A 21991-nucleotide genomic window follows, 5' to 3' on the forward strand; every position below is an offset into this window, starting at 1 on the left:
TGGAGCATCACCAAAGCATTGTTTCTAGTGATTTTTATGTGCCTACTTATGTATGATTGCATAGTGCAGATGGCAAGGTAGCCTTGATAGAGAACTGGGAAAGAGAAATAGATGATAAATTATTCACATACGAAGTTTAAAGAAAAAACACGTGAAAAAGGAATGAAGAAACTGAAAGAGGGTTTTGTTTGTTTGGTTTTTTTTCACTTCTTGTTCTAAGCCATAGAGAAAAAAAATCCCATAGAAATTGAACAACCATTTTTATATTTTCCAGAAGCATTAGTGGTGATTATGTGCAAGTTTGATATATGTGCACTCTTTGACTGGTGGTAACGTGTCAAGGTTGCAGTTAAAAACATATTTTGTTTTGTGATAAGTAACAGGATGCAATAAAGTAAAACTTCTTAAACTGTTGCTATAAAATTCACATACAAAATATTTGTTTTGCTGAAAATGATGAGAAAAGTTTTTAAATGTTAACTGAGTTTGAAATACTAGTTTTTGAGAATGAATGTTGGAAAACAGAGTAAACTTTGGTTTTTTTAGACTTGCTGCTTCATAGAATCACAATGTTAGGGGTTGGAAGCGACCTTTGGAGATCATCTAGTCCAGCTCTCCTGCAGAAGCGGGTCAACCTAGATCAGATCACATAGGAACATGTCGAGGCAGGGCTTGAAGACCATGTTAAAACAATATGGAATTAAAAATAGAACTTAAATCATGTATGGAAAAAACCCTAAATGTTAACGATATGACACTTTAGCAGCAAAATCTGTCAGGTATTACATACAGCAGCTCAAATGTGAGATACAGTCACTGTTCCTACGTCTCTTTTACTTAAGAGATATTAAATATGTGCATATAAATGTAAACATTAGATGACACTCTAGAGATAATTAGTATGCAAGTGAAAACTTATATGAAAATCCTCTCAGATATCCAGGACTTTATTTGGATGAGTTTTCTGCCCTTGATGGAACCGTGTATGAACCAACTCTCCACTAATTGTGTTAATAATTCAACCTTTGCTGTATCAAGTTCCACAATTAAATAGTTACTGAAATTGGCAAGAATATTTAGCTTCTCTGTAGAAAAGTACCTAGACCTCACAAATACAGGCAAAACTACTAGGTAGTTAAAAGCTTTAGCAATTGATAAGAGTTAACCAAATATAGATGTAAAACCATCAAAAGAGATTGCTATTTTTCATTTATTCAACGCCTCTGTTATAGGGAATTTGAGGAGCTAAACCACCTGTGATATTTAAGGACTGGAAATGCATTGATTGTCAACTTGACTAGACTTGTTGTCTTGTGTAATTTCAGCAGCACCCTTCATCATTTTTCTGCAGTATTTAATACATAGCATTTTGTGGTGATAAGATTTTAAGCAACTACATGCTGTACAAGATGGAGTATTGGAACACAGTATATGGTAATGGGTTGTGTTTGTGTCTTATCACGGGGAGACCCTCACATAGATTTTGAAGGCTCTGTTTCAGATAAAAACATCTTTGTTTTAGGCAGTTTGTAAACAGAAAGACCTTAAAGATTTGAAGATGATTCTTAAGTTTATTGCTACTCCCTTTTCGATGGAAGTGCAAGGCTAAAATTAACTAAAATATCCAAATGTTCCTGGAAAAGTGTGGCACTTAAATTATTACCAAATGCAATGCTTTTAGGAGGTGTATCATCCAAGAACTTTTAACAAAGACCATGTGAATTAGTTGCCAAATGCATTTTTGGATGATGATGGCTGTTTAACAATTTATTCAGAAAACAAGTAACAGTTGACACTTTTCCAAACTATAACTGAGCTTACTGCAATGAAACGTTGTAGTGTTGTTGTTTCCTTGTACTCTGATGCCTTAGTTATGCTTTGATTCCTTTTTGTTTCCATAAAAGATAGTCTGATCTAAACAAACTTCCTAAATTGTACTTCAGTGCTTATTAATCATTTTGTGACTGTAACCTCCGAGAGACATCACAGAATGCTTGTTAAATTAAGTAGTTGTGTTTCCAAACTAGAATCAGACACAATTTTGGATAAGATAGGATAGTAGTTAAAGCATTAACTAGATACTTAGCATTCTAAATTTGACTTTTAGGGGGGTTGTTATTTGTTTTATTTGCAGACTTATTTCAGGTGAATTTGGAGTGCTTTAGATTTTTTTTTTTTCTTTAGGGTTACTTTGACCAGAAAATGTCAGTGTAACTTGTACTTGACAACATTATGTAGTAAACTCACATGTTAACAATTCTGGTGGCAGTCTAGTGACTGGTACTTTTTATTTTATGTTAGTTGGAATAAAAGTATACAGTGACACCATCTTTCATGATTATTTGCTAAAGAGCTGAACTTTGTTTTGATGTAGAAGTGACTGTTCGGTTTGGGGGATGGTAGTTTTTGGGGATATTTAAAAATGTGAGCATCCAAGAAGAACATTTACTAATGCCAACTGCTGGAACAGCATCTTCTACTGAAAATGTAAGGTATCTTGTCTTGTGAGCATCCACTGGATCAACAGAGTGCATGTGGCTTTGATGGTGTGTTTTGAGGAAGTATTCCCTTTTATACTCTGTGAGCCTTGGCTACAATGTTAGAGCGAAGAACACTTTTTATTGAGCTTTTTGCCATTTTACAGGTTAATTTGTGAACCACTGACTGAACAGAACAACTTTTACAGGCTATAAAGTGCAGCCTTGTAACATGGAGTAACAATCAAATAAAACAGAGTCTGTTGGGGAAAGTAATTTTCTCACATTTTTTAAAGAGTCCATACTTGAAGCAGAGGGAAGGCTGGGATTTGAGAGTCTTGTGATGATTCATAGCAATATAAGAGATGATGGGATGGGAGAAGATTAGTACTGATGGTGTGAATTGCAATAGACCATCAAGCATGGAAACATTCAGTAATACTTCTGCCTCTACTCCCCTTATCTGTGGAGTCCCAAGGATATAGCAGATTGGTTTATATGAAGGGGAGAAAATAAATGAAAAAGTCTTTGTGTTTCAGGTGGCAAGTAATTGAAAAAATGTCCATAAGGACCACTCTAACACAGAAATGATATAGTCCATCTGTTTGATCCATGTCCTTCACAGGAGTGTTGCAGATGTGTGACATTATAAACTTGTATATGTACAGAATCCCACTGTTTGTGTTTATTCTCAAGTTTAAAGGTGTTTTTTTCATATGAATTTGAAAAATAGTACTATGGATAGAAAACCATGTTGGTATCCAAGTGTCACCTAACAGAGAACTGCTTGGTTTACCTTACTCTGTTTAAAGCTACATGTATTATTAGGTTTGAGTGAGCCAGTTCTTATACTAAGGCTGCTGCAGCCTTTTGAAGATATGAGCTTGGATTTTCTAAACATGTTTCTGCCATGTTTCTTAAGGGCTGCATTTATGTTTTAGGTCTAAACATCAGTCTCTTCATGATGTGTGTTGCCCCAAAGTTTCTACAAAACAGACATTTATGAATCTTATTTCTATGCCATTTGTTCCATTGTACATCACATAAAATATGAAGCAATTTCTTCTCATGGAGTCCTGTACCCCTCTTAGTGCTGAGAGAATCTTTATAGTTGGGGTTAAAAGATTTCCTGAAATATTTTTAGTTATTAATCCCTGTGGATTGTTAATTTTTTTAATAACTATGTTCTGTGGACATTGAAATAAAACCTTTATAGAGTTAGTTACTTTTTAGATTAACTGGAATTATGTTTATTAAACTAACTTTTCAGAGGAGAGAGCATATGTTTAGAAGACTGATGACTTTCAGGGACAGTATATAATTACTATGCAGTACCTCATAATAAAATCATGCAATTAAAGACTTTTCTATGTTTAATGTGTACATGGACAAATGTGTAATGCTTATTATTCTATTCCTTAAATAAACAGTAGTCTGTTTGCCTTGGGAGCTCAATGACTGTTTAAAAATTTAACCTGCTTTGACACTTCCATGGTTTCTTCCTGTGAGCTGCTTGAATACCTCTTGCTCAGCAGTAAATTAAATAAAATCCGTTAAGGAGGAACCATATACTGTAAATGATGCTGGTAACCATAAAGACATGTAAACTTGCTTGTACAATTATAACATTTCATAACATTCTGGAAAACAACCTCTCATGCATTTTTTTCCCCTCCTTATTTTTTTATCACCTACCCCATCTGCAAAGATGAAATGTAGTCTCTCAAGGAATCTTATTCCTTCCTTGAAGACTTGCTATATTGATCTGAAACCGCAGAGCTGAAATTGGTCATATTTTAACAGTGGTCCTTCTCTAATGACAATATATGACCCTACTGTTTAACTGGAAAACTTACCAAAGTGTTTCTATTACTGGAATTTATGGAAGAGTCAGTGAGAGACTTCCTTAAAAATTCCTTATGAGATACTGCAAATGGAATACTTCACTGACATCTGAATGAATAGTGAATGAATATTGAATGGATAGCAGACCTCTGCAGGCATGATTCCTTAGTTGTGCTTTGTGGAAGCATGCCACCAACTTGCTCCAGAATACAGTAATGGGAGAGATGTTGAGTACCCTTGTATGAATATAGATTTTCTTTTTAACCTGGCGTTTCTGAATTGGCGATAAATAAGAGAAAAACTGTCATTGTCCTCAGAACAAGAGATATGACAATTTCTTATTCTACTCCCTTTGCTAGATGATGGATTTAAAAGCTACTGCATATTAATTATTCCCCATAATAACTATGTTAGGTGTTGTTGCAAGACCTTACTGTTACTCTAAAAATTTGGTGAGTTCAAAAAGGTTTAGGACTCATTATTAGTGAGAGTGCATTTCCCTCTCTGAAAAAAGGAGAGGAAAAAATGTTAAAACACATGCAGAGGGTTGAGGAGGTGTTTTTTAAGTCTGATTCTGTAAACAAAGCAAGTACAGAAGATCAGAATTACAGTATAGAATTTTTTGTACTTTCCAGACTTAGATATTCTTTTACCTGCACTGTCATAAGCCTTTTGCTTCAGAACATGACAATGTGTTTATAATCTGTCAATGGAACTAAAGATGAGTTACGTAAATTTCAGAGTAGCAAATATCATAAGCTAATTCAGCCTGGACATTCAAACTTATTGTTCTGTATGTAAAAGATTTACTGTATTTTTAGACACAACAATCTGCAGTGTGAGGATAGACAAAGGATGTCAAGAGTTTGTGCCAGCTTGGCTTTGGGGAAGAACGGGAAACCATAAGTCTAATTAACTTAAACTTTATCTGTTACATTTGCAATCTCTGAACAGATTTTTATTTTTTTTAAAAAATTTTGGAAACTCCACAGTATAAATTTAACAGTAAATCAACAAATAATATGACTGTAGACATATCTACATGAACCACATTTATAATCCTACTGTAGTGAAATTTATGCCAGGAAAATGGGCCTGAAATGAAACAAACTAACCCATTATAAAACACAGTTTGAAGTTCTGAAAACTTTAAATGTCAAAAAAATTTGTTCTTATCCAATACACAAGAAATCTAATTTGTTAATAATGTCACAACTGGTTGGGAACAACATTAATTTGAGATGATACACTCTCATGTAATATAAACTCTTGCAGAAAGTGTTACCAAGAGAACAGAAAACAGTAAGCAGATATATTGTTGCATAGATATTACAAAGGCATATTAGGCTCAGATTTACTGAGATGAAATAGGAGCTAGGCAGTGAATTTGATATTCCTCTCTTTCCCTGTTGCCATTGTGCTCTTCTCATGTTCTTCACATGAGAAATTGTTATTGTATCATTTCACAGCATCTTTACTGAGGAGGACAGTGTTACCTGGGTAGTAACTGAAACTGTGTGTGGTCTCACCATTACTTTGCATATCAAATAATAAAAGTTTTTTGAGCAAAAGTTTCAACAATAAAAAAATATCTTGCCCTATCAGTCTTTGAAAAAAGCCACATGGTGGCATTGGTTTTAATCTGGACAGTTTGATGTGTTGTGAGGAGTAGGTACTATTAAAGCTGACTAATTTGGAGTGTCCTTCTAGAATTAGATTTCTCAAGTTTCTAATATAATAACACTGGATACAGTAGTATTGAGGGGATGCTTTTGCATTTTGTTTAGGTGTATATGCATATCTTTAAAATGAAATTCTGAAGAAGTCTGTTTAAAAGAAAAACACAAATATTTTTTAAAAAAGCTCAAGTGCTTTAATGTATTTTGGAATAGTGGAGTTTAAGTCTTTGATTGTTGGGGTTGTGTGGGCTTTTAAAAAACAATCACATGGTGTGACCTCTGCAGGTATCTTCTCCTTTATATCTAATTCTTGGTCCTCCTAATGCTTTAGAGAGATGACTGAATGGTATCTGAATGACATTTGTAATGGTTTTTAAAAGCCTTTCTGTCCTGTTAATTAGCTGAAAAAAAATCTTAATCTTTTGAGGACTGTGATTAGAATTGTTACTTGTTATTTTTTTACTGAGCATTAATTCATGGCTTGAACTTGTTAGGTGCTTTTCTGTTTGTTTTGGAGATTATTGTGCATTGTGGGACAACAGTTTGATAATGAGCTATTCAGGGGAAGAATATCTCAATACTAGGTGACTGGGTAAGGTGAAAAAAATTGTCATATGTAAATCTATTTTAAGAAAAATAATGCCAGATGTGCATGTTAGATACCGAATTGTCTGCCCTCATTGAAGAAGTAGTTCTTGGAGTTACAGAAGTTAGCTGTATGAAAACTTACAATCACTATTCAACAACAGTCAGAAATTTATGTAGTATGCTGGAAGTCATTAAAAACAAGTGAGGAATCACATGAGAATTTTCTTTTCTTCCATTGGATACAGCAGTTCTGCTGTGCTAATCTTTTGTGTCCTTCATCTTGAAAGAGATTGTAGCGTAGTTAGAAAAACATATCTGACTGGTGAGGATAATTAAAGAAACAAAGCATCTCCCATGTAGGGAAAGATTCAGTAGACCAAGGCTCATCAGACTGGGAAAACATGTTGGGAAATGAAAGATAGGAGGCTGTAAAATCATGACTAGTATGAAAAAAGTGAGCAAAGAATGCGTATCATACAGGTGTAGGAAATGATCAGAAATGAACTATCGATTGATAGCTTCAAAAATACCAGTCTTTTTGGTGAACTTTAGAACACAATACTGCAGCATATACTTGTATATGTACAAAACCCCACTGTTTACGGGATAAATGTCAGGGTGGGGCAACACTTTTTTTCTGTAGTTTCCAGTGAAAGGACTAGGGGCAATGGTCACAAGCTGGAACACAGGGAGTTCTGCTTAAACATAAGGAAAATCTTTTCTGTAAGAGTGAGGGAGCTCTGGTGCAGGCTGCCCAGAGGTGTTGTGGAATCTCCTCTGGAGGTTTCAAAACCTGCCTGGACGTTTTCCTGTGCCCCTTGATTGAGGTGAACCTGCTTTAACAGGGAGGTTGGACTAGATCTCTAGAGGTCTCTTCCAATCACTGCCATTTTATGTTTCTGTGACTACTGTTGCTAGCAAGGCATGCATTATTTATACAAAGTAACTGAGCTCAGCCATGAAGCTGTGATCAATGGCCATCCTAATCTAAACAGTATCACTATAGTGTAAGCATTGACCACACCTTCTATCTGTCAGAGCCTGTTTCCCATCACGCTCAGTTCCTTGTTCCTACATAAAGGAAAATTCTGTTATATAAAGTACATCACTTAGACAAACTATAAGTGGAAAAATGTTGATCTAAAAAGTAATTAATCTAAAGATAATTAATTTGTTAATCTAAGCAAAAGTTGCAAGTATATTGACAATGATAAATACATCAGGAAGATAGGACTGTGTGCTTGACCCATTTTTATGTGTTCTCCAGATATATATTTGCCTTTGTCAGAAACAGTACATTTTACTTTGGTCTGAACCAGTAAAGCCTGTTAGGTAAGGTATGTACCAGGCCACTTCTCTTTAACATCATGTGCCTCTTAATGCATCCCATTCATTCTTTTCATGTAAGGACTTGCCCGACAGTTCAGTTACAGAATCACAGAACGGATTGAAAGGGACCTTTAGTGATCATCTAGTCCCACTCCCATGCTAAAGCAGGTGCATCTAGATCAGGTCACAAAGGAAAGCATCCACGTGAGTCTGGAAGACCTTCAAGGAAAGAGACTCCACACCCTCCCTGGGCAGCCTGTGCCAGGGCTCCCTCATCTGAACAGTAAAACAGTTTTTTCTTATGTTTAAATGGAACTTTTTGTGCTCCAGCTTCATCCCATCAGCCCTTGTCCTTTTGCTAGATGCAATAGAAAAAAGGGATGTCCCAACCTCCTGACACCCACCATTTAGATATTTGTAAATATTAATGAGATCTCCCCTCAATCTCCTCTTTTCTAGACTAAACAGCTCCAGTTCCAACAGCCTTTCCTTGTATGAAAGACATTCCAGTCCCCTGATCATCTTGGTAGCCCTCCACTGGATACTCTCCCAAAGTTGTCTGTCCCTCTTGAGCTGGAGAGCCCAAAACTGGACACAATACTCTGTTCAGTTCTTCAGCATTTTATAGATTCATAGCTTTTACCTATTCAGAGAGCAATTCAGGACTTAGACTGACCATTTGTTTGTCATTAGTCTCTGAAATTTGAAGTGTTACATAGCAAAAGTTTTGCTAATCTGTTTCTTCCAACCTTACACTAAAAAGATCATCAAGAAATGAAGCATTTGCTTTGCTTATTTGTGAATGACCTTTGGAACCTTTCACTATATTGAAATAATGCCTCAATTTCTTAAAATCCAGACACAACTGGTCTTGTGTTACAGCTACTGCATCTTGTTGTTATTTTCTCTGTACTTGCCTTCACAGCACTCTGCAGTATTTTTCCCCGTGAAAGTACTTATATCCTGTAATCATCTCATTTCTCAATCTTTCGAAAAAACTAAACATATTGAATTCCCTAAGCCTCTCATTGTAAGGTACATTTCTTATCCTTGAATCATCTTTATGGCACTTCTGCACTCTTTCTAGTGTTCTACCAAGTGCTTTAGAATGTGGACAAAAATACTACGCAGTGTTTCAGTAGCAGCCTCCTCTGTGCCATGCACCCGTTGTTTTTCCTCTGTTCTGCCCTCCTGACCCATCTGTGGATGCCATTTGTGTGTGTATGGTTGTCTGGCCATGTTACACAGTTGCAGTTGTGACTGACGTGGCTGACTGTGTTAACTGGATGCCATGTTCTGACATTTCTCAATTTTTGCTGAAATAAAATAGTAGTTAGAACTGTGATAACAGCAGCATTATATGAAATTGGAAGCAGACAATTTATCATATTATCTCCAAACTAAAAATACCATTGAATATTCAGTTACTATTTATTTGCTAGATGCAAACATCTTAGTTTGCTTGTGTAAATCAAAATACAGGGCTTTTATAGTAGGAGATGAAAGTATAGCTAAAACTTTCCCAAACTCGTTTGAAGAGTTGATACTTGCAGTATCTTCTGATTTATTTTACTGATAGGAAAATCTATCGTCTGTTATCTACAGATGATAAATACTATACATTTATTTAATACGGAGTTTCTAGTTCCAGTCAAAACCCACTGTAGTTGAGCTTATGTAGAACCATATTTGTACATTTGTGCTGCTTTTGTTTTTGAGCTGGTTTCAGGTTTGTCCAAATGATACTAGGGATTCAGTGGGATTTCTTTATAGAAAGAAAAACAGGGGGGAAAAAAAAAAATCTTAATTTTAAAGGTTTAAGTAGTATTTGGAGAGTATTTAAATGTGTGTGAATTTAGTATTTATTTGAAACACCACATGCTTTCCAGCATTATAACAGTATGAAATGTGATAGAACGTGTTTAAGGATGAGCGATAGATTGCATTCTGAGGGTGTTACTAGAATAAATAACAGATCTTAAGGTAAGATATTTCTTCTTTATTACTTGTTAACAGCACGGTGAAAAGAAAGCAGTTTATATTTTTATTTCTAAAACATTTTTTTGTTTGTTTGCATTTCGTTTAGGAAAACTATTTCCTTAGTTTTTTCTTGAGAAAGTAGTTAGGCTTTTGATTTCGTAATTGACAAGTGGTACTTCTGCTGTTTGACTACTTAAATATTTGGAATTTAGTTTCTTCTGCTTGAGAGAACAGTTTCCTGCCTGAGTATTCTGGTTACTCTTTGTGATGTTCTTAAGCTGGAGATACAGTAGTTCGTAGCTTGTATTTCTGTTCCATGGCTGATATTGTCACACGTTAGAGGCTGGAAACCCTTGTGTTAGTAGCTCTTCATTGATAACATGTCATTCATTGTAGCAGCTGCTTTACACTGCATTTATTTTTAAATAGGAGAAAGTGATCAATTTTGAATGTTAAGAGTTGTTCCCATGGCAAAGTAAGTTACTGTCATGTCTTTTTCTTCATTATTGATTGATCCATTTGCTTACTTCTACCCAGGAGTACAGATAAAGAAATCCAGAGTGAGAAAGCCTTCATCTAGGACTTTGCTTCCAAATAGCATTTCAGTTCAAAAGGCTGGAGTCCTCTGGGTCTGGTTTATTTATGTAGTTTTGATTAGAACTGAGCCTCATTAATGAAAATGTGCAAAATAAAACATGGACATCAAGTTCAAATACATACATTAAGAGAGTGGGATTTGTATTTAATCTGGGAAGTTGTGAGTTAGCTGCAGGACAGTGTTCAAGTCAACTGTTGCAAAGGATCTCACCCATACTGACTGTTAGTATTCACCTGGTTCTCAATTTTCCTGAATTAATTATTGTTTCTTCAGATGCAGACTTTTTAGAGTCATTAATCAGGTATCTGTGTTCCTGCTTCTGAAGTGAAGAGTTTGAATGTGGCTGAGAAAATGACTGCTAACTTGCTATAAAGTGATCTGTGTTTTATGAAGAGATATTGTTAGAGTGCATTTCGCTCAGACTGGGTTTGGGACTCTGTATTGAACACCTTGAGTGGTAAAAGAGCTGACACTCTTTGTCTCTCTGGTTGTCTATCCAGAGTTTTTGGATGGTGAAGGAAAAGAGCAGCTATAATAATTCTGTTCATTTCTCTGAAAATTGAAAATATGGAAACAGAGGCAATCCTAGTTTTAATGCCAAGTGTGTGTGCAGTTGCACTGCTTTATTTGTTTATTTGTTTTTTTAGAAAGCTAAGTAGTATTTTGCTGTCTTTGTTTTGTGTTTTTTCTGGAATCAAGACCGTAGCTCATTCCTGTCACTGAATGTCGGGGATATTTTTCAGAAGAACATGTGTGTACAAAGCTTACTTTAGCATCAGCATGCCATGAGGCCAACACTGTTTTTACTGTCCTTTCTAAGGTGTGATAAAGTACCATGCTGGTCCTAGTTTGGAGAGAGACAGACAAATCAATTGAGATATTGGGAAGCTCGTTTTGTGGCCAGCGGTACCCCTTGTGTGCTCTGTATCTGAACCTCTCTCAAACATAGTTAATGCAGGAGTAACACACAGCTATCAGTTTGCTGTGTTAGCAAGCAAGATTAAGCTCATCTCATGGCTTTATCAGAAAAACAGAGACTTAATTTTTGAAGTGCAGGTTTGTCAGAAATAGAGCTATTTGGACCAGAGGAAAAAAACACCAACCAAGTATGCCTGTAGAAGCTTCAATTTGTGATTATTCTGGATTGCAAATATGTTTTTCCTCATTGAGAAGAACATTTCATGCACTCACTTGAGTGTTGGAATCATTCACTTTCTCTTACTTCTCTCAGTTTTAAAGAGGAGGAATATGTGGAGAACTTAAATGCATGCAACATATGGCTGAAATATCACATCTACTAAAGATCTGAAAATCAAAGTTGCTGTTTCCATGACAACTGTGGCTGAGCCAAAGAGTTCTTTTCATAAAAACAGCAGCCATACACAGCTAAAGTTCAGAGCCTGGGAACCTGATTGCTTAGATGCTTTAGGGTCCATGTATAGATCTCCAGGGAGGTGCTATTTATGTTTGTATCTGCTTGTATCTTAGTGTCACTTGTTCTCAGTGAGTGCCTACAAAATACACTGGTGAGAGTAGAGTGTTTTTATGATATCTAATTGATATGTCTGACATGTTGCAAATGGGGATAGCAAATTAAGAAGTAATACCACCTTGGCAAAGAGAAGTTTTAAATAGAAAAAAAGGAACATTTCTATCTTTAATTTTGGGGTGGGAGATGATGAGGACTTTGATCTGCAGCTTTTGTTAATTTATTTTTTTTTAATATGAATATCCATAACCGGATTCTTACTGTGCAAAGACTCTCAGATCTTCATTGAAGGAAAAATGAGATATCCAACATTTTTGCTGTAGTACCACTGTATTTCAGTCATGTCAGGTGGAAGTGTAACTTTTCTTCTCTCAGATGCTAGTTGTTCATGTTTTCACAAAACAAGGAAAGTGAGTCTTGGCCACAGCTAGTAAAGACAGTGAAGTGAATGAACCAATATCTGAAGTATGACAAGTTCTGTATAACTGTAGGCTTGCATTGGTGTATTTATCATGCTTAGTTCCAGTTTAATTTGGATTTTAGATTGATGCTGGAACAGAAATATTATGAGATTGCTATTTACCCTTTTTGAGTATCCAAATACAGAGATAAATCAAGGGTAGATTAACCAAATCTGTCTGCAAGTTATTTTCTTTCATCCATGTTGCCCAGGAGAGAAGCTTTATTTTACTCAACTGGGAGCAAATATTTCAAGTCATTTTTTGGAGGGACTGGTCTCCAGTTTAATCTAAACATTTTTAGTTTAAAATAGGTTATCTAGACATTTTCGTTTTGGTGAACAAAAGCTCTATTTCATAAAAATGTAAGGAAATAATAATATATTGTATTTTTTTTCTCAATTAAGAGGTAACACTTTTAGTTCATGAAAACTCTTAAAAATGTAGTTGAACTTTCAGTAACCCCATTACTATAACTGGTTGACATTACTTTGATTTGAAGAGTTCAAGCCTTTTCTTCAGGGACAGCCTGAATAATAATAGAATTATTCCTTTTTTCTGCTCTGACTGCTCTATATTAATGTATCTTAGTGGCAGTAATCAAGTTTGATCATCATATTTCTGGAATATTAATTCAAGAAAATGTGATCCCTTGGTGATACGAGTTAGCCTTTCCAAATGTGCTGTTATAAATCCACATGAGAATTGAACTGGTGGTGGTTGGCAATCAATGTTAGCACAGTAGATGGAAGCTAAGTGTTTAAAAATGTGGTGTCCTTCTTTCATAAAAGAGCTCTGACTCATATTCCCAGATGGATTTTGCTATCTTAGTTTAAGTGATTCTCTGCCTCGTGGACCTGACCTTCCTGTCTGCCAAAGGTAGTGCTCCTTGGCAGAGATGGTAGAAGGGGTTTTGGATCACCTCATGGACTGATATCCCTCAAAGTTTGACATGAACTCTAGACTAGAGCAGAAGCAGAGTCTCTTGGTTGAAGGAAGACCATAGTACTTGTGCATTGGACTTGGAATGGATGCTCAGATACATTCAGGCAGTTTTATCCCTAATTACTTATTTGAGAAAATGAGGGGTGACGGTAGAGAAAGGCTTCACAGTCAGGGCATAGGTGTGTGAACGGTTGGACTAGATTCACAGCTCAGAAGTTTCCAAATATAATATGAGTAAAGCTTGTTTATCAAATAAAAAGCATAAAAAATATATTAGCAAATGCCTAGCAACAGATTATCTCCTGCTTTCCACAATTTGGAAAAGCCTTGTGGACAAGACTACTTCCTCTTTGCTTTGTGTTACCAGTGAGGACACCATCTTGATTTAATATGTTGTAGATGAAGATCAGAGTAGAAGTTTTAGGTGGACTTTTTAAGTGACATTGATTTTTTGGGGACATATTTAGAAATGGAGCTGTATTTCCTGACAAATGGTTTTACAGTAAAGTTTTTCGTTATTACTTGAAATAACTGAATATGCTTTAACTTCTGTCACTGAAGTCTTGGCTCATGCATCAGGTTTTGAAATTGAATTTGTGCTGGCATTCTTGGAAAAAGTGCCACCCAAATGAAACATTTTTCTTCTTTAAGTGCTATAGATGTATCACAGACTGAACATGGATGTCACTGTGACAAAATTCTTAAATACTATTTTCAGAACCAGTACACTGGAAGATATGACCTTTCACTTACATTTTTTTCTACCTCAAAGCCCAGGTAATATTCCTCAATTTCTATAAAGTATATGAGGTCCCATCACAGCAAATTTGCAGATTTCTTTAGCAATGAGGGGTTTTAGATTGTACATGCTCCATCATCTGTCATGATTCTGCAAATACTTGCATAGTAGAGCATCATTTTTCCTATTATTTTCATTTAAAAGCAAACAAGCATTACATTTTGCTAGATTTCAAAGTGGACTTTTAATGACTGGTTTCCCAGGCTCCATTTTGTAGGTAAAAAGTCATATAAACATAGAATCATAGACTGGTAGAGTTGGAAAGAACCTTTAGAGATCATCCAGTCCAACCCCCCTGCAGAAGCAGGGTCACCTAGATCAGGTTGCATAGGAACATTTCCAGACGGATCTTGAATACCTCTGAGGAAGGAGATTCCACAACCCCTCTGGGCAGCCTGTGCCAGGGCTCCCTCACCTGAACAGTGAAATAGTTTTTTCTTATATTGAAGTGGAACTTTTTGTGTTCCAGCTTCTTTCCATTACCCCTTGTCCTGTTGCTAGATGCTATAGAAAAAAGGGATGTCACAATAAACTTCTTTCAAAAATAATCTTTAAACATAAAATTCAAGTGTCTTGGTTAAAATGGTTAGAAGTAGATTAGCAAGAGACAAATCCTATTTTACCCTGCCAAATTCATGAATTTGGAGGGTTGATGAGAGAGAAGTAATTGCCATTGTCAAGACTGTTAGCATCATATCTGAGTACTGAAAGCACAGGTGGGCTTTAGTTACTGTATTTTGTTGAACCTTCTGTCTCTGAAGTTCTGTACCTGCAGCATTTTACCTTCTTTGACCTCTATCATGGCAAATTGCTACTCAGGCATATCAGATTTTTTCCCTTGAGAAAAATTTTTTACATGTGTCCCATGACCCTTTGTACCTTTAAGGCTTCCATATCCTCATCTTATTTTTGTTTTGTTTTTTTATATTATGGAAATACAACTGAGGAACAACTCCAGTGTTCAATGCTTTCAGGCCTTTCCTAAAGACTGATTCTCCTGGTGGAGAATGTGAATGATAATGGTTCTTACATGTTGCCCATCTTCATTCGGGGTATTACTAAACACACAAGGAATCATTTTATGATTCAGAATCCAGATCTTTCTAATCAGTGTTAGTGAAGATATTTAAAATCAGGCTCTATTTTTGGTTGTTAGAGGTTTAAAATCGCATGATGTCTGAAGTTCAAACTTGTCTTCTACATTATAAACTGAAAGACAAGTAGAATGCAAAAACCTTATATAGTTTTAAATTGTTATGCAAACATATTTGTTGGTTAGCTAAGTAGCTGTAAGTTAAGTTTGTATTTAGAACTAGTATTTACACAGCAAATTGCTGGCATTGACACAGTTCTGCTGAGCAGCACATTGTACAAGTGGAATCAACACGCTTGGTACTTTACTACTAGGAACAGGAGGTGGTATAGGACTTGATATTTACAAGAGTTCTTTCAATAAAGTCCAAGCTTTAGTCCTGAGCAGAATTCTGGTGATAATATTATTCATTACTTTTAGAGCAAATCAAGATGAGGTGAATCATTGAAAAATAAATAAGACACATAAATAGTGAATGCTACACATTGGTGTAAGTTGGCAGGAAAAAATAGAGGTAATCTTTGGCTTTTTGCTAAATAGAATTCTTTGTACAGACATTGGTTAACTGCTTTTGTTGTTGTCTGATATAATTGGTATAAGCTTACTGGTTGTATTTTGGAATTTGGGAGTCTGCAGGGAACAGATACTTTGAAATACTTTAGAATACTTATATGATATAATGCTGGTTTTAAATAGGAATTTGATCTTGGCAAGACTCTTACCTCATCCTCTTACCTCCACTTCCTTTGCTCTTAACATTTCTGACTATTAAGTTTGCAGCAGACTTGTGAATTTCAGCTTTTTAAAAATATGTACTGTATACATAAATAAAAACAGGCATGAAATTACTAAGATGTAATGGAAATGATCTAGACAGTTTATGCCTTCTCACAGTCACCTACATTGAAATAATCTGCTACAGTAAGGTATTAAATGTGCACTCACGACTCTTGGGTTTTTGGTAATACTTCCACTAAAGATATTAAGAAAAAAAAAGTGTAACTGGCATTACCTGTGGAATATTGCTTAACATTTACATAAACATACATTTACCAAATTGTACCGAGAGGGAAATCGCAACATAATCATATCATAATTGCATAATCAATTCACTGTGATTATATTTTCTCCCTCGATGCAATTTGGTAAATGGCAGTTTGGGTGAATATAAAACAGTTTCTTGCTTACTGTGATTTGTTCAGTTAGTTTTGGATGGCTTTTTAACTTTAGAAAGGATAAGATATCTTTTTAACTTACTTCACTTCAGAATGTATTTCCCTAATGACCACTTTGCACAAGTGTTTTTGTGGAGGTTAGATCGGTTTTTCATGGTTTAAATGTCTAGATTTTGTAGAGGTTACATTTATTTTCCAGAATAATATGGAAAACAATTAAGACTATTTTTCTGTTACTATTAGTTTGATTATTCAACATTCGTAACACTTCTTTACAGTAGCTAGGGATATAGTAAATCTCTGTGAGCAAAAAAGGTGACAAAAGGAGTATGAGACCTGGAAGTTACTGTTAGTGTGTGGAGGAGAAACTATTTAATACACAATAAAACCAGGAAAATAGTGTAAATATTAGGGTGTATTAGTATAACATAATGTATCTATCTGACAAATGCCTTTAAATCTAGTTTAAATCTCAGTGTAATTTTCTTAATTGTACATGACATAACTCAATAGTAAGCAACTTGTTGAGTATCACTGATTACAATGATTCATACACTATTGTATTTAGGACATTGTAGTGTATTTGTATAGGATGGAATGTATATACTAGTTGCAGTTAATGAAACAGGGGTAGATGTTTTCATGTAGGCAACTTGTCAAAAAAACTAGAACCCTATAATGAACAGGGGTTTTCTATTTCAATGAGATGTAGTGATATGGAGGCATGTAAACAATAGGATGTGTGTGTGTGTGTGTATATATATATATATATATATATATGTAGACCCTCACAGATGCCTTGTGCATGTAAATTAAGCAGATGATATTTTAAATTTTCAATGTTTTCACACAGAGTAAGAGACTAGGGCCTTGTGTATGTCGATAGGTATCACTGAGAAGCTCTACCATTAAAAGAAGAATACAAAGTCTAATGGGATATGGAGTAAATCAGAAGGCAGTAGTAGCTTTACAGCTCTGATTTAAAAAAAAGTGGAATGTAAGCTTTGCCCTGAGAAAGTCGGTGGCTAAATACATGCGATCGATAGTGATGCTCAGAAAGAATGGATGAGTACTGAAAAGATGCACTTTGCTTTAAGCAAGTACACACAGTGCTTTTCATGCACTTTGACAACCTTTCAAACTTTTTTTTATCAGTGCTGAGACTTGCAGCCACACTTCTTGCACTGTAAACAGTCTTGGTTGTTTATGTAGCTAATGGTGAAGATGCTTAAAGCCTGAGACAGAGGTCCTTCTCTTCATCTAGCTGTGCTTATAGAAAATATTTCTGCTGCTCAGATGGTGATTGCTGCCTTCACTGTTTTGCTCAGGAAAAAAACAAAAAAGGGATTATGTACATGCTTCCTGGTCTGCTTTGGGCTGGTAGTTTAAACAGATGATAAAGGTAATATGAGTTAACTCACCTGACCGTGTCTGATGTTGTTTTAAGAGAGCTCATGTAGTCCTTAAACATGATTTTTCCAGAGTAAGGGAAGTAAGTAACAGCTGATAAGAGGTCAGCAGTCAAGAATTGTAAGGTACAAGGTTAGGTCAACGTCAGTCTATGATCTGAGTGAAACAACCCTGAGAAATTTCTATAGAAATAAGTGCAGAAATATCTTGATGGTTTCATTAACCAAATATGAGTTAAGTTACATGATTTCTCAAGTCTAGAATTATTTTTCAGTTCAATGAGTCAGTAGATGTTAGTCTGCATGTTTAGTAGACAAAAGCATAGCACTTCTGAGTTGGTTAATTTTGGCCTTGCTGTTCGTGTGAGCAATATCTATGACAGTAAATTGATAGTTTTGTTTGTTTTGAACAAACACATAAAACTTTAGTCTCTGCTGTGCTAACAATGGACAAAATGATACTGATTTTACAAATGTGTAACTATTATACAAGGTGTTCACAGAGTTGTCTTAAAACATTTTTTGGTGCTATTATGAACACTTCTCTAATGCACAGGATTTGTGAATATCTCCATTATAGAAGAATTTTAAAAAAAAAAGTATATCCTAAATAGATGAAAAATAAAAAAATGCTCCAGAAACCTAAGATTGATGACAACAAATCATTTCAAATGTGATTGTTCTTTACAAGTGAGTGAAAATACTCACTTGCATGCTTAATTATCTTGTTGAACTGGAAAACGAGTTATTGGCAGTATCTTCAACTAGTACAGGTTTATCTCACTTCCATGCAGAGTTCCAAGAATTAAACAGCTGGGGCATATTGTTGGTGCACATGCTAACTGGGCTCTCCTCCCGTTCTGGAACACTGAGTAGACTTTTTTTTCTATTAGGATAAGTAGCTTACAAAATTGCATTCACTGTATACTAAAATTTCTGATTTGGGGAATTAATGCTACAAACATCTTGAAATACACACCTTAATTTTGCTTACTTTTTCATTAAAATATTTGTCACTTAGCTAATAGCTATTAGGTTTCGGTAAGACTTTTTCCTGAAAGCAGAGTCATATTACACTGAAATGTAGAATATCCTGTTGGAAAACTTGGTACATTTTGGTTTTTATTTTGCTGTTTGAGAGGGGATAATTTGTTTGGTTGTGTTTTTTTGTTTCTTAAAATCAGCTTTTTAAAGACATCTCAATTATTGTTACATTTTATTTTCAGGTATTCTTTAAGTTATACTTAATATTACATTGAAGGTGAAGAGGCTTAGAGAGGAATGTTGCTCTTCTGAAAGGCGCTCTAGAATTGAGACATATTATTTATTCATTCCTTTATGTTCTAGGTGTCTTAGGGATGGACTTTGACATGCATTATTTCTGGCAGCAATGCTGACTTAAGCATGCTCCACTTCTCTTTCTCTTCGTGCTTGTTCCAAATTCTGTATAATCTTTGTGAGATACAGAGATAAACTGAGAGCTGGTTTACAGTGTAGCAAAAGTGGTAATGGGCGACATAAGGATAGAAAGTCTATATTGCTTGTATATCTATATATCAGGGAGGTGGTCGTGGTGGTGATGATGGTGGTGGTGGTATCTGTGTCTGTCCTTTATTTCTCTGACAATGGATACTTAGACATAGAGAGAAGCTAGCCTTAAAGTAACTTAGTTTAAATGTATATGCTCTGTAAATTTGGATTCCTCCTCACCACTGTGTACAATTGAACTATTAATGAAAGCATGGTTGAAGGACTGTTTTATCACATTGTATAGAAGCTCTAATGAGGAATAAAGAATTAGAGGCAAAGGGAACAGAATAGTAAAAAGGATTGATGTTTACTTCTAGTTTTTCTGTATCTCAAGTTAACATGTTGGAAGAAAGGTTCTTAATTGTTCTACTACTTTTTCACTTTAACATTAGATGTAGGTTATTCCATAGTCTCTATTCCATCAGTTATGGAATGGTTTCATACATTTCCCTGCATATTCAGAGACATCTGCATCTTTCGTGGTAACTGTTGCTTGGGAAGTCACTAGAGATGCTCTATCCTTCTATTTGTTGGACATTCTTTGTCTTCTAGTATCTATAAAAGATATGGAGCCAGAAGACTATCTGATAGGCACTTTAATTTTGCTAAAGACAGTAATGGCTTTGAGAAGAAGATGCAATGGCTTTAGAAATTAGCTGGATTGGTAAATGCAATTTGATTTGAAGGCATAAGGCCTTCAGCTGTGAAGGTGAACTACAGTCTGAGTTGTGAGAGATTTACAACTTGTTCTTTGGATAGCCAGGAAAATATATTTGTCTCCAGCTGGCCAAGTGATTGCAGCTTTTCTTTGAGGATTTGAAGAAAACTGCAGGTATCCATCTTTGTCATCTTTAGACTTGATTACTATAGCACACATTTTCTTTCCATACTTTATGCCTGATATTTTGCTCTAAGCAGCATTTCCAAGTGAAAATGCTTATAATTGGGCTTGCTAGCCTAACATTTTCTATGTTTTGCATTATTTACAAGTTCACTCTTGGAATTGTGTAGCATTTGATTATCTGACATTTCAAACACTCAAAGACTGCCTTTATCAGGCATATATTGATACAGATGTGGTCACGCTAGCAGCCTGCTCTTTTAAGAACATTCTGATTTTTCATAAGAGCCTGAATCTTACTGTTTCCATGCATTGATCTGAACTGTCTATGTGGATCAGTAATTTTTTTTAGCCTTCTTGTTTACTGAGATCTCTTCCATCTTACATTTTTCTAACTTGAATGGATTTTGCTTAGTCCTTGGGGTTTTTACATTGTGCAGCTGGTAATGTCTCTTGCTGTTACTTATGATTGGAATGGTACTATTTTTAAGACTGAAAATATTTGAAGTTCTGCACTTATTTATTAATAAGGCTCCAGTTTTGCAGCAGTAAAACCAGAAGACTATAGGGATTGTACTTGGAATTTGCAGCTGATCAAAATGGTATTCATGGATTCTTTATGCACACTTGATATTACATACATACTCCTTCCACAAGACACTCAAACCAAGCATGAGTCTTTATTCAGGCTTTAAAAGTTCATAAGGTCTATGAATACTGTGACTGCCATTAAGAGAAGAAAACAGCCAATTTAACTGTTGATGCTTAGAACAGTACTTCCGAATGTACATAATACCTTTACAGATTTAGCACTTGAAAAGGGAAGTGGAAGAATATAAACAGTGCCTGAGGAAATAAATAAATAGCTTGCCAAATAGTCTGCTTTATTTATGACTGGACAGCGTTCTTGTGCAGTTGGACATATAGACTTAGACAAGCGTATTTGGGAAGGTACTTTAGAAATATTTCTCAGCACTAGCTCTATGGAAAACCCATTGACCTGTAAAAGTGTGCTGCTGAGTGCTGTATATTCATCTGGATAGTAAATATATTTTGTTATTGATTACTGGTGGTAGTGATCCTGAAGATGTTCTAATGCATACTTTACTTAACTCACGTTTTCATCTGATATAGTGTAATGATAGCAAACAATAGCCCTCAACATTTGCTTACAAGAGTAAAGATACACAAGTTCTGGAAACAGCCTGATACAAATAGTATCTGTATTTGTAGGACAAAGCTTTTGTTTTAATCTTTCCCTTCAATATATTAGTAATGGGAATGGCCCTGACCTCAGGATGCTCTCTTAGAGGAAGCTTGCTAAATTTTTGTGATTATTATCTCTGCATTTCCTTTAGCTATCACATTATTGACGATTGTTTTCAATATCATTCGAGCTGATTTCCATGGTCACCAGGGAAGGTATTTTGTAAGAAGCCCCCCATCCCATCTTGTAACATAGGAACATCACTGATGCATCTGTTGGTAAAAAACAATATGATACAAGGGAAACAACTCTTGAAAGAAGTCTTTAAAGTTATCTCAGGAAAAAAAACCCCAAAAACTGTAATGGAAAATAAGTAAGAGAGAAACAATTCCAATTTATAGGTATAAATACCATTTTATTACAATGGTGAGCGGGAAATCCCTTGTAGGGAACTTCTTGGTCAATGATTCAATGCTTGGGTTTGAACTTATTTATGGAACAGATATTCTAGATATTTGCCATAAATGGATGAATAGCCTATTACCCCTG

General features: G+C 35.3%; 1 protein-coding gene across 1 annotated transcript in view; it reads left to right on the forward strand.

Annotated features, from left to right (window-relative positions):
* The window catches only part of HS2ST1 (heparan sulfate 2-O-sulfotransferase 1), an 83875-nt gene that overhangs the window by 11653 nt on the left and 50231 nt on the right, over window positions 1-21991 (forward strand). The window lies entirely within an intron of this gene.

Source organism: Colius striatus, chromosome 10, assembly GCF_028858725.1.
Source record: "Colius striatus isolate bColStr4 chromosome 10, bColStr4.1.hap1, whole genome shotgun sequence".
Classification (NCBI taxonomy): Eukaryota; Metazoa; Chordata; class Aves; order Coliiformes; family Coliidae; genus Colius; species Colius striatus.